The sequence below is a fragment of the Balearica regulorum genome, chromosome 1 (assembly GCF_011004875.1).
Source record: "Balearica regulorum gibbericeps isolate bBalReg1 chromosome 1, bBalReg1.pri, whole genome shotgun sequence".
In the NCBI taxonomy this organism is placed as follows: domain Eukaryota; kingdom Metazoa; phylum Chordata; class Aves; order Gruiformes; family Gruidae; genus Balearica; species Balearica regulorum.
Window position 1 is genome coordinate 208458211 of NC_046184.1, and position 14123 is coordinate 208472333.

The window sequence follows — 14123 nt, forward strand, 5'->3', positions numbered from 1 at the left end:
CCCATAAATGGAGCTTATTCTTCACGAGCATTGGTAGGAGATAAGGATTAAAGGGATTTCTTTCCCTGCAGTTACCTGTGGCCAGTATGGCATAGTCTCTCATGACACTTCAGTGTGATGGATACTGGTAACCCCACCTCCAATGTGTGTTAGAGTTGCAATTGGTTCTGTAATATACCATTAACATGAAACAAATGAGAATGACAACTTTCTTTTTGAAAAGGTTTTAAAAATCATTTTATTCCTAAGGTTCATTTCCAAATTGATGAGAATTGTTTTTGTAATCCGTTCAGTCTTTTTTGCCTTGCAGAATTTTTTGTAGTGGTGGTGGGGTTTTTTGTTTTCTTTTTCACTATTTCTCTTGATCCTTTTCTCAGTGGATTATCTCCCTGAAGATTTGGATGTGGAAATGACCATAATCCACTGCTGGTTTTTGGCACATATCATCTGTAATCCATAAAATGCTAAATTTTTGAACAAAATCATTCATTCATTGAGGTACAGGACAAAGTGGTTTGCAAATTTCTCAAAGGAATGCATTCCCTCAGCATTTGTTACCCGTATAGTATTTTACATGGATAAGCCTATTGTGAATATTTTTTAAAAATTTGTAAATCAGTATGAATAAGCAAATATACAATTACACATGTTGCTAAGCCAAATGTATTGCAATTTCACTAAGCTAATCAAAAGTGGCACAAAGCGATGACCAAATTGAGGTCACAACCAAGAATGAATCAATGAATTCAAGTGATTAAACTTTCAAACTAATAGTGTGGGTAATCAAATCAAATTATGAGTTTGACACTATTTGAATGAGTTAAAGTTAGTTTTGCCTTGAAAAAATTTAAGGAGGAGTTAGATGTTTTTCATTTATGATCTTAGCTACATGTACGAATATCTCTGGGGAAGGAAAAAGATTCCCACGAGATGGAACTGTCCTTAATCTGAGTGCAGCTTCTCTCTCTCTCAACTTTACTTATCCGAACATTAGACATCAAGTTAAAAGTAGTTGTGTAGTCCTTGTGGAAGTGACAAAGAGAGGCAAAAACCAGAAATCTATTCTGCTTTTCTAATCCTAAACATTCAGTTTAGGGCAAGGTGAATTGCCCTTTAGAAATCTCTCATTCTCCCCAATTTGTGCAAAGAGTATGTACAGGATTAGCTTGGACTAGACACCTATTTAAGGTATAAAAAATCCTGCTTTAGACATCTAAACTTATTTGGTATTTAATGTTAGGTAAAAATGATCTGGGCCTGAGCATTTGTTCTAGGCTTAGCCCATTTACAACACAATTCAGAAAATACAAGTGATGAAGTCCCTTTGTTCATCTTAGTAGAGTGTGACTAGATGAATGCCATTTGAATGTCTCCTCCTTAAATCTCACTGCTGCGCATTATTGTGGTTGTTCTTATTCCACCCCCTAACTTTAGAACAAAAGAACCTTTTCAAAGACTTCACACAGAGGTGATGGATAAATCATACACATTAACTGCTTTTGAATAACACCATTTTTAACCTGAAAAATCTATTAATTCTGTGCTGTTTACTTTAAGAAAATTATTTAAGGCATTGTTTATGCATATGCTGACACACGCATATAATATAATTGAAAAAATAATAAGGAAAAAATAAAAGATGAAGGCAATTGTCATCACACACAAAGAGACTGAATTCTACTTCATTTCTTGGGAGCTTGCACTCAAGTGGATGTTGTTCTTTGTTATCTTTATGCAGATGGTAGATTTATGGTCAGGATTGGTAACACATTCAGGATATCTTATCGGACAGCAGGTGACTCATGCTGGCTTTACTAGCCTGTCAGGTCCTTCATCTTTCCCTTTTCTGTTTAGAGAAAGGTGGGCAGCTTTGGCTGTGATTTACAACAGAAGAGGAAGACCCATCACTCTTCTGAAAAGATTTGTCTTTATCAGGATGCTACCCTATCTGCTATGTTCTGTGTATAGGTCTGTGGCTTTTTGGCCAGTTAGGTGAACACAAATCCTCACAGCTCAGTGCTTCTGTAGAGGGAAATCTTTAGCGTATGATAAAGAATTCCATGACTGAGTAGCCCTAATGTTTGCAAAAACAGCAATAATGGTTGCAGATATAGATACTCAGAGTGGATTTATAAGTGGAAGTCATGATGTTGGCCACCTAGCTTACAATGATGGATGTTATACAAGCAATTGATAGAAAATCATTCTTTATGCAAACACTTAAAATTTGCACCTACTGAAAAGCATTTTCATATATTTAACACTTAGGGAATTAGGCAATTAATATCAAATCATAAGGGGAAAGGGAGAATGTAATCTTGTTCAGCATTAGCCTGTGAAATATTAGGTATCTAAGATACTTACTTGGGTTCCTTCCATAGTCTGTAGAGAGTGGTAGACCTCTCTAGAGGACAATTTGTCCTCTCTAATTTAGATATCTCTCTTACTGTGGTATAAATTGTCATCTGTAGGAACCTATATTTATATTAACTGTAGTGAGCCTAGGTAATTAGTTTAAGCTTGGTAGCTAATTTTTAGACGACAAATATATACAAGGGTTTCTGGCCAAAGCTTCTTTTAATTTTTCTGAATATGCCTTCTTCACACTGAATTTTCCTAGGCACAATTCAAAACTCATCCCACCTTCCTTATCAGATGCAGAGCTTAAGCCAACAAGCTCTGTTTAGACATCTATATTGCAGACATGTAGTCATTCAGTAGCCTAGACGTAGGTTTCTAGTGCCATCTGAGATGCCCCAGGGTATTCCATGTGGCTCTGAGTAGTGCTCCTGTAGCTCGTGTCATATCTGTCAGCCTTTTGTGGATGATTTGGACACTCCAAAGCGTTGCAAATTTCACCATATGTTTGGGCAACTGAACAGAGCCTGTAGGGTGGAAGTCAGCTCCAGATTAAGACATTTAAATTCATAGGCCTGCATGTAGGTGTCTACATGTGAGTTAAGTGCCTACGCTCCTGCTTTAGTCAATGAAAATTTAATCACTACACTGGAGCTTGAAAAGCAATTCAGCTGACCCACTGGCTTTAGCCAGGCTTAGGACAAATTGAATTGCTCTAGACTCTACTTCCCATATTGACAAGGGACTCAAGGCCTGTGGCTGGAAGCCAGGGAGAAAGCTTAAGGGCATCTCAGATAGCACTAGAGGCTTATGTGAGAATAAATGAATTGAGTTAGTCTATGCTGCTATAATAGGAGTTCGGACACTGCCTCACATGTAGACACCTACATGCAGGCATATTAAGTTAGTGCTAGTTTTATCTCAAACTGAATCACATCCTGAAGCTGGAGGAGATAAATCCTGTGCTTGAAATCTGGGCACATGGCTACAGGTGCTAGATATGTCACCTTTCTCATGATGAACAGCAAATTGTATGTGCATAAACATAATTTCAACAGCTTCAGACAAGGTGGGCCAGTAAATCACTGGCAGAACTGGAGTTTACGTGACTCAGGAAACCCGGTACAGACTTCTGAAACAGTAGACCAAAATCTAATAGACATCAGCACAAGCAAAAACAACAGCATGAAGCTGAAGGCAATTACTGACTTGAAAAAAGATATGGATTTAGTGACTGCACTTGATGAGGCAGACCCAGCAAAGTCTGTGAGCGGCAGACAGATTGATGCAGATGAATGGTGTGATGACTCTGTGTTGTGAGGAAATACTGAACAAAGAGATCAGGAGGCGGAGAAAGAAGCTGAGCAGAAATACATCAGAAAAAGTTATTTTAAAAAGGAGAAAGGTGCCAATTTTGACACTATGTGGGCCGAGGCAGCTATATGGACCAAGTCTATGAAACAAGGAATCATTTCTCATTTATAACCCTTAGCTCATGAACAGTAAAAAACATTCCCTCTACCCAAATACATAGATCTCCATGTTCATTGCCAATGGTTCTGTTACTTGAGAAAATTTTGGCAAGGGAAATTGACAAATCCAATTAGCAAATATAGCATAGACTGGTTTATATCAAATATTTTGAGACAATTGCCCTTGAGGTTAGCAGGGAGAGTCTTTTGGCTCCCACTAGTAAAGCTGGCTGGGGAAGAACGAAGGAGGTGAAAATAATGCCAGTCCACAGTAACGACCCATCGGGAGTGCCGTATGCTCCATACCGTGAGCTGTCATGGAACCTTTAATTTCAAAGAAATATGGATATTCATTTATGTCTTGCATGTGTCAGACACATTGGAGCTGACATTAAAAAATCAAGCTAAGCAAGTGCTGTAGTGTTACATCTTACATTTAAATCATTGTGCTGGCAATAATTTTTTATTTGAGCCTATTGGGGTGTGAAAAATGCCTGGCCAGAAAACTCTTCCATGTCAAGGCTTTATTAATAAAAGGAGATGGTACGGTGACTGAGACTGACAACCTTTGTGGGCCTTTTTTTTTTTTTTTGGGGGGGTAGGATTTTTTTGGGGGGACTAGTTCATGGTTCTTGCCAAAGAACCTAAGAGAGAACAAATGTTTTTAACAGGCAAAGAGGGGGATTAATTCACTGATTTGTGTTATATGATAGGGTCATTACATCAGTGCTGGCTGAAAGCATTGAGAATCCCTTATTCATGCTTTGCTTGAGAGTTTCCTCTGCTGGGAAACCATTCATGAGAAGGCTGCACATCTCTCTAATCTCTTTCCCATGAGTAGAACAGGACCAACACAGAAAAGGGGTAGAGGGGAGCCCCACATTATCATCCAACCCATAGATTTATTTGCATGTTCTCCATGGCCATTTAGAAGTCCAATTTTACAGTACTATCTTCAGTTCTAGGTTGAAACTTCAACCTCCTTATGTCAGATTTTGTACAGGTACACCTAGTATGCTAATCCAGCCTGATAACTAGTGAGAAAAAAGGCAGGGTTATTAAAATAACAGTTGAGAAACTGTGGTACAGAGACATAATTCTCTTGGACCCTGGCCTAAATCTGTGTCAAAGAAAAGAAAAACTAATATGTCATACTTTAGTCTAATCACTGAGATATGTTCCTCATTACTAGGTTAATAGATGCATTGGGAAATTGGTACATCTACGATATCGGCAGTCAATCACGATTATCCTACTGTCTTCACAAGGTGCTGCTACTCAGCTGTTAGTTAACACCTCTCCTGCTGAGAGGAGATTACTAGTCATTTGTAGAACACTAGCAAGGTAAGAGCCCAAGGGAAATAGGTTAACTTAAACCACAGTCATTACAGAGATAACGTGCTACGGTATGTGCCTAATCGGACTTTTTCAGATTGCTTTTGGTAGTTAGTTTTTCTTTTTGTAACCAGTGAGAGGTGCATGCAGGGATTGATTTTTTTCCTGACCACTGCCACACAGGGAACTAGAAGCCATTTTGAACCCCTGCCAGGGCACTTCTTCGTGTTTGGGTTTTGCAGAGCCACAGCATCATTCCTCGCTGAAGAAAAGCAAGCAGATATTAGGCAGGAGTACATGAGGGATGGCTTCCCAAAAATATCAGACGTTGTCTGCAAGGCTTTGCCTGTCTGACAGGAAGAGGCATGAAAATATTGGTCTCTAATGGGCATAATTGTGTCAGCTAGCTCTCTATACACTTACTTTTCTGCAGTAAGAGAGAATTCTGCTTAAATAGCTCATGTCATTGTGGTAAAGACTTATCTACATGAAAAGAGAAACATCTATTTTCCTGTGCAACTAACTCATCAACAGCTTTTCTACTTAGAAATCTTCTCAACTCCTATAAACTTACTGTGGTTTAACCCCAGCTGGCAGCTCAGCCCATGCAGCCAGTCGCTCATTCCCCACCCCCGGCAGGATGGGGGAGAGAATCGGAAGAGTGAAAGTGAGAAAACTCGTGGGGTGAGATAAAGACAGTTTAATAGGTAAAGCAAAAGCCATGTGAGCAAGCAAAGCAAAACCAGGAATTCATTCCCCACTTCCCATGGGCAGGCAGGTGTTCAGCCATCTCCAGGAAAGCAGGGCTCCATCACATGTAATGGTTACTTGGGAAGACAAACGCCATCACTCCGAATGAGTCTCCCCCTCTCCTTCCTCTTCCCCCAGTCCCTTATATGCTGAGCATGACGTCATATGGTATGGCATATCCTTTTGGTCATTGGGGTCAGCTGTCCCAGCTGTGTCCCCTCCCAACTCCTTGTGCACCCTCAGCCTACTCACTGGCGGGGTGGGGTGAGGAGCAGAAAAGGCCTTGGCTCTGTGTAAGCACCGCTCAGCAGTAACTAAAACAACCCTGTGTCATCAACACTGTTTTCAGCACAAATCCAAAACATAGTCCTATACCAGCTGCTATGAAGAAAATTAACTCTATCCCAGCCAAAACCAGCACATAACCTAAATGCTCATGTGGACAGACTGAAGCTAAAGAACAAGGAATATGAAGGACTTAGGGGTTAATAAAAACCAACCCTAAATATCCTCCAGACTGTCCTATGCATAACAGCTATGCATTTACATGGTTTCACTCACCTGTTCAATTCTTTTCCCCCTACAGGTCTGCTAACTAGCGAGTCCAGCACACCTCATTAGTATTTATATTCTATTGAGTGCTTCATTAGCCTTGGCATTGTATTAATGATAGCTGGGGGAAAATAACCCAGAAAGGAAAGCTTTGAAATGGAGACTACTTAGAATGTGATCAATCAAATAAATATATAATTTCATTTAAAAGACTGGAGGAAAAATTGACCCAAATGTTAGTCCCAATCAATATAATACATTGAAATGAATGGAGGTATCTTTGTTCAGTGCTGCCCTTGCTGCTGTCCTGATGGAATGATGATCATGCCCATAGCATCTTTTTGTTTTGTTGATGGAGAGGTTGTTGCACTGTTGTCCCATTTATTGACAGAAGTAACTACTGACTTTTATGTTTTCCATCAGCAGGTGTCCATTCTTACAGTCTGTGAATACATAGCCACGTTCCAGCCATGCAGAGAGTACGTGTGTTATCATTTCTGCTGATGGACTGGGAAAGGCGGTGGGGGCTTGCACAGACACGCTGTCCTACGTAATGTTGTGCATGCTGACTGTGCTGGTTTTGGCTGGGATAGAGTTAATTTTCTTCATAGCAGCTGGTATAGGACTATGTTTTGGATTTGTGCTGAAAACAGTGCTGATGACACAGGGTTGTTTTAGTTACTGTTGAGCAGTGCTTAGACAGAGCCAAGGCCTTTTCTGCTTCTCACCCCACCCCGCCAGTGAGTAGGCTGGGGGTGCACAAGGAGTTGGGAGGGGACACAGCTGGGACAGCTGACCCCAACTGACCAAAGGGATATGCCATACCATATGACGTCATGCTCAGCATATAAAGCTGGGGGAAGAAGAAGGAAAGGGATAATGTTCGGAGTGATCATGTTTGTCTTCCCAAGTAACCATTACACGTGATGGAGCCCTGCTTTCCTGGAGATGGCTGAACACCTGCCTGCCCGTGGGAAGTGGGGAATGAATTCCTTGGTTTGCTTTGCTTGCTCACATAGCTTTTGCTTTACCTATTAAACTGTCTTTATCTCACCCCACGAGTTTTCTCACTTTCACTCTTCCGATTCTCTCCCCCATCCCACTGGGAGGGAATGAGCGACTGGCTGAGTGGGCTGAGCTGCTGGCTGGGGCAAAACCACGACACATGGAGATCCTCCATACGTGCTCCATAGACGCAACGGTCTATGTGTCTCTGTGCTCTGCGTGTCCATGATCCCCACTCTTATTGTGCTCCAAGAGGGGAGGTCTGTGCATGTATGTGTGTCCGTTATAGGACATGGACTTTATAATGAGAGAAGCTAGTACATGTTCACATTTAACTGGTCGCGTAACTACCCGTGCTTTCAGAGTAAAATCTGAGGTATTAGTCCCTGCTGCCAGAAAAAAAAAGGAGGGGAGCAGGTCTGAGAGCACTAAACTGGGACTTTGAAGACTCCGAGACTTTTCATCTGTGATCCACTGTGAGACTGGGAGTCTTTTCATCTTTCTGCATCAGTTTTTCCCTCCCTCCTCCAGTTCTTTTCCAGAAGACCTTTGGGAACCAGGGCTGCCTCTTTGTATATCTTTGTCGTGGTGGGGTTTTTTTAAATAATGTTGATTTGATCTTGAGTAGAATTTTACAGCCTTGAAATTCTAGTAGTGACTAATAATGATAAGAATTACAGTGTGCAAACAAGCAGCTGCTGCAAAGACCTGCAGTTACTGATTAGTGACCACGTATGTTCAAACATGAAATTTTCCTTGGTGTTTGAATATTTCCTGGAACATACTTATATATACTTATACAGTCTTTTTTCCCCCTTGGACAGCTCAGCTAAATTTCAGTCTGCAGGGACTTCACAGATAGGCATACAGCAAGCTTTTCACATATTTTTATTCTACTTTGCCGATGATGTATGGCTTAGCTGGTTACTGTAAATGAACGTCTGGGAGTTGCATAGGCTGTTGTTTAAAGAGCATTCCTCTTGTCACTGTTATTGACATGAAATGGTGTGTGTTTCAGCATTTAATTGGTGGCATAATACATTTTCAGTGTGCAGCACTCCGCAATTCTGAGATTGCTTTCACTTTGACTGTGTAGAGGAAAATGGGAACTTCAGGGACCGCGTCTCTTTCTTATATCAATAATAGCTGGAAGCTACTGCACTCAGGTCTTAAAAAAAAAAGATGACACATGAGACCACTTTGTTTTCCTTTCATACCATCCCTTGAACTGACATGAAATCATGTGTTGTATGTGCATGGGAGATGTTGCAAAAGCAATGAGGTTCCTGATCCATGCACTCCTCTATTGATCTTCCTGACACTGGAAACAGGAAAAAAATAGGATGCTGTACTTCTGGGAAGTTCTTCTGGAGGAGAAATATAAAACAGATCACATCTTTCTCATGTAAAGCCTTCTGTTTTCTTTACAAAGATTTAACATTGGATTTCCACTCATGTACACCTTATGGTAAGGACCTAGATGAATTCAGAGTGATTGCTCTCCTTGAATGGGATATTCCATGTACAAGTTCAATTTGACCCTTGACATATTTTTGCAAGTTAAACAGAAATCACATTAAAACATATCCTCTGCAAGGCTGCCCTCTGCATAATGCAATCAATATTGTTTAATTAAAGGATGATACTATTGATTCTAATTAAGCAAAATTGCCTACCTCATTCGTTTACAGTTCATATGTGTTCCTAGAGACAAGATGATTTAGTACTCTTAATACTACTTTCCATATACAAGAGAAACACACTTATTTTTAAAAAAATCTGCACTCCAGCACCCAGTGCCTCATATGTCATTTTTCTCTTGATGAATGGACAACTTGATGTGTATAAACATAATTTTAAAATAATAAATTATGTAAGTGAGCGATCCAAATGTGCAAACATAGGGTTTCAGAAAATTGAATTTTAAAATGCTGGAATCATTAGATTACTGAAAAAGCTCTGCAGCTATTAATGGTACACTTTAATACAGCTTGGAGCTAATATTTTTCACTCCAAATAATCTGTCAGGAAATCGTTTCTGTGAGATGTGTGCAAGCGTTGTAGGCTGAGGTGTGCTAAAGAGGAAACTTTATGAGCATATTTATCATTTCATTTGAAGAGAGGAATCTTGGTTATATTGATGCAATATGCAATCTAATATAAACCATGGAATGATTATTTATATTCTTTTTTCATGATGGGAACTGACATGTAACCAAGGATTAATGACCTTAGGTTCTCTGAAAAGCTACATTTTAATTCTCATTGGGTGATAATTTAAAGAGGCCACTATATATGGGAATATTTTTTGTGTTAACCTCTAGGATTGGTATGGCCTTAGGATGGCTTGCTTAATTACACTTTTTTATGTTTTCTTTTTTCTAGGAAGATCCATTAGACAGTAATTAGAATATTATGATATAGGCTGAAAAATGCATTACCCGAGGGTTCCATGTATGATTTTGCAGAGGAGATATACTATGTATCAAAGAACTGGAAGAGTAATGGATTTGGAAGACATTAAGTATAGAGCGTTTATGAGAAAATTTAAAATGAAATAAAAGTAAGCAAAAGCAATGAAAAGCCTGCTGACATTTAATGAAAGCAGCGAGGTTTGTAAGTGTCAGCTGGTGTACTTGATTTATTTCTGAGATAGACCTGATCTGATTTATTTTCCTAGTAACACCAGCAGATAGGCTTATAAGAACGGTTGTGTTATAATCTACATGGAAAATTTCAGCAAAGCAAATGTGGAAATTCCCAACAGGGTTTTACTGATACATAAATTGGAGCAGCGCAGTTACAGAGGGTGGGCAATGTTGTGACAAATAGTACAGCATAGATTGTTTAGGCAGATACCTGGAGTACTGAAAGCTTGCCAAAAATGCTGTTGCTGTGCCAGAGGAGATGGTATAAATTGTTTTATACAATCCTGCTTGACTTATTGGTTGCTTGAAATAAGCTTTGATCTTATAACTAATTTTGCCGAGGGGGAAACTAGGAGCCATGTGGTAGCCAATGGACTTCAGATGAATTATTTTCCAGGAACCGGACATTCATTAGGGGGGCATGAGTGATTTTATGATTCATACCTTCTTATTTAAGAAGAAAAACAGAGCAATTAAAAGCTATATAATACAGTTTGTATATACCAACTCCTCCTTTCTTGCAAAAATGCGACATCAAATATAGTGCAGTCTCTCTTCAAGCCCTATACCTGCAGGGGTGAATTTTGAAAATAGCCCAAAGACACTGGCGGCACGCCAATATCTTCAAAACTGATCAATCTATTTATATGGCTGCTCCCATTATTTGGAAAGTTGAATGAATAAATGCAAGAGGAAAACAAAGTTATGAATCAGAAAGGCTTCTTGGGCCTTCAAGCTGAAAACCCCCCACCTTATCATTATTCTCTATTCAAGAGGTCTGGCAGACTAGTGGGGGATTGTTTGCTGAGTAGGACTGATACTGGTCATCTGCACTGAGCTTAATAGATAAAATAAGCCAGGACTGGTTCAGCAGCACAGAGCAACTCACAGCCATATGACTTAACTCTTTCTCCTAGGGGATGAATTTTTCCATACATTCAAGTGAGTGGGAACTGTCATCGGGTTGGTCTGTGCTATCCCTCACGGATCCCAGGGGTGGTCTGGGAGTGTGGACACTGGCCACGAATGTGCCAGGGAGCTTGCTGGCAGTTAGCTGGCATGGATGGTCATGCACCCATACTTGAAGCTGTGTGCTCATCCTGTTTATTTTTTTAATATAGGAATAACCAGAGTCATCATCATCTCCTCACGATTTTGTCACTTAGCTAAACCAGGTAGAAAGGTGTAATTTCTGTCTCTTGCAGTACCTTGGGTAGATTCAAAGCACAACAGATAAAGTGAAGCCACTGGAGAGATGAAAAACAGGGAGCTATTATCAAGAGATCAAGATAAAGGGTAAGGTACCTTGTTATGTTGTATCACATATCTCTGCAAGTTTCTACTTATATATAGTCAAATTGTGTCCCCAGATATAGATAACTGAGATGAGCCCTTACATGGTTACAGACCAGCACAGAAATTAAACTGCTTGGTACATGAACAGAGATACAATCCTTATGGGAAGTGAGAGCATTGGTTTGGAGGAGGCAGCGATGTGTAGTAAACTCAAAGCCATTTGGCTGATGGAAACATTTTGCAGCATGATATGTACCTTATCTCCTATTCCATCTACGCTTTGTTTGCTGCCCTTGCGTCTGCTGCATGATGCAGCCAGCTATCTGATTACAGCAATGAAGAGAGCTGCATGGCACTGAATTTCAGTTGTGCATTGATCTTGCTCGGAATTAGTGAAAAAAAAAAAATAAAAAAATCAATTGGAGCATCTTGGTCACCAGCCAAAAGAATAGGATGTAAGTGGCTCAGAGTTACTGTATGATGGGTCAGCTTAACAGGTGCTCTGGATAACTGACATGACAGAACATAATGGTTATTATGAAGAGGCAGTTATAGTATTGACAGGAACACAGAGGCATTTAGGAAAAAAAAAAAAAAAAAAAAGGAAGAAGCAGATTGAAACATCCATGGTGATGCCAGAGCCAAGTGATCTCTTAACACTTTCCGAATGAGGGCCACTGCATGTTTGCACTGGAAGGCTGGTCTGTAGAGTGAATAGAGATCTGATATGATGCATTTGATGACCTGGACCAAATACTTATATGTAACCAGACTGAGACAATTAGAGGATAATTTGGGTAGATGAAACAAAATCCTTGGTTGTAAAGATAATAAACAAAGCACCTGGGCAAGGAAAGAGACCATTATATTTCTCATTAATTCAGAAACTTAGAACTCATTATTAATCTGTAGATTCAATGTATCAAATCATTCTGCAGTTTATACATGGGCTTACAGGCTTGGCTTGCCCTGGCGTGCATGAAGAAGGGAAAACTGCCAAGGGCAATTTTATCATCTGTTCTCTGGAAGGCATAGATAATGTGCATGCCTAAAGCTTAATCAGAGACACTGAAAGAGATGGGGTCTCAGACTTCCTCCCTTGCACAACTGGCTGTTTATGCTGGGGGAAGCGGGCTGCATCATGTTCATTCCACCATGGCCTCACTCAGCTTTGTAGTACAATGGGCAGAACCGGGTCCTCTTGTGTACAATACTCTGAAAGTACATCCACCCTCACTGTATCCTTCAGTAGAGCATACCAAGGACATATGGAGGGCTTTGAATCTGCAATGGTAGGGTTTATTTTGGAACAAACTGTAAGGATGACCTATGAAAAATCTCTTGCTTTCCATCTCCTCTGAGGCTTGGCAGGGCTATTTCCTCCCCAAGCTTTTCAGTGGTTTCCCAGCTTCTGTGGGTACTGCAGGCCCCCTTATGGCTGGATCCTCTCCTCTCCTCTCCTCTCCTCTCCTCTCCTCTCCTCTCCTCTCCTCTCCTCTCCTCTCCTCTCCTCTCCTCTCCTCTCCTCTCCTCTCCTCTCCTCTCCTCTCCTCTCCTCTCCTCTCCTCTCCTCTCCTCTCCTCTCCTCTCCTCTCCTCTCCTCTCCTCTCCTCTCCTCTCCTCTCCTCTCCTCTCCTCTCCTCTCCTCTCTGTCTTTGATGCCTCAGAATCCCAGAGGCTTCTCCTGGCTCAGCATCCTCAGATACTCTTTGGGAAAGTCCCCTCATCTTTTCTCCGCAAAAGGATGCACATGGCCCAGAGTGAAGCAGCCAGGAAAATGAGCACCTAGTCGACACTGAGCAACAAAACATTGCAAGCCAACAAAACACATCCACCTTCTGTCACGATCCATATATACACATTTGTGCAGCACATCATACACAACACAAGAGAACAGATATTCTGTCTCATCCCAAATGGACTGGGTATAACTGCCTAAAGGAAAATGTACAGAAGTATGTGCTTGTATTTATGAACTATCTCATTTTTTATACATTCTCCATATGTACTAGTGCTTTAAATAGCAAAACCACCTGGGGAGTCTGTAGATTTCACCTACACTATGGCTGACGAGCACTGTGTATATCTCAATGTGCCTCTTTTAGGGATAAAATGTAGGTGTGCACCATATCTCTGTGCACTCTGATTTCCCTTAGGACTGTGCACTGGAATGGAAGCCCATTTTTAAGAGAAATTTTTAACTACAGATAATAAAAGTCCAGATTTGAACTATATGTTGATTATATTTTTGAGCAGGAACCTTTGTGTTATTATTGAAATACACTGGGCCAAATTGATCTGCTGTATAACTCCCTGATTTCAGCAGAATTGCAGCACAGAAAAAACTGTCCTATTTTGTCCAGCCAAGTGCTGAATTCCAGCCTGTTATGGTCTTTTCAGTTTGCAACAGGGTGATTTTCTCAGCAGTAGGCAGGAGATTATCTGCTTGGCTTTTTCCAAAACCTCTTTGATTTCCATGTAACAGCTGATGACCTGAGTTATATTTCCAGTCATGTTCTATGTTGGCAATTCCAAGGGCTGTTTGTTTTGCATAAGATTCAGGACAGGAACTGAGTGAGATTTAGGCTTACATTCACAGGGTTCGTTTGAGTTGCTTTATACTCCATGGTAAGATACCAATATTCCTCAGTACTCTGTCTCATTCCCATGAGCACAGGTATCTTGTGCCATCATTCACCCACATCTA

The 14123-nt window shown here is 40.5% G+C and overlaps 1 long non-coding RNA gene across 1 annotated transcript in view; it reads left to right on the plus strand.

Moving 5' to 3' along the window:
* LOC142599933 (uncharacterized) overlaps window positions 1-14123 on the plus strand; it is a 41042-nt gene that overhangs the window by 13563 nt on the left and 13356 nt on the right. The window contains exon 3 of the long non-coding RNA XR_012833433.1: window positions 11326-11416. This is a non-coding gene — a long non-coding RNA (uncharacterized LOC142599933). The remainder of the gene's footprint in view (window positions 1-11325; window positions 11417-14123) is intronic.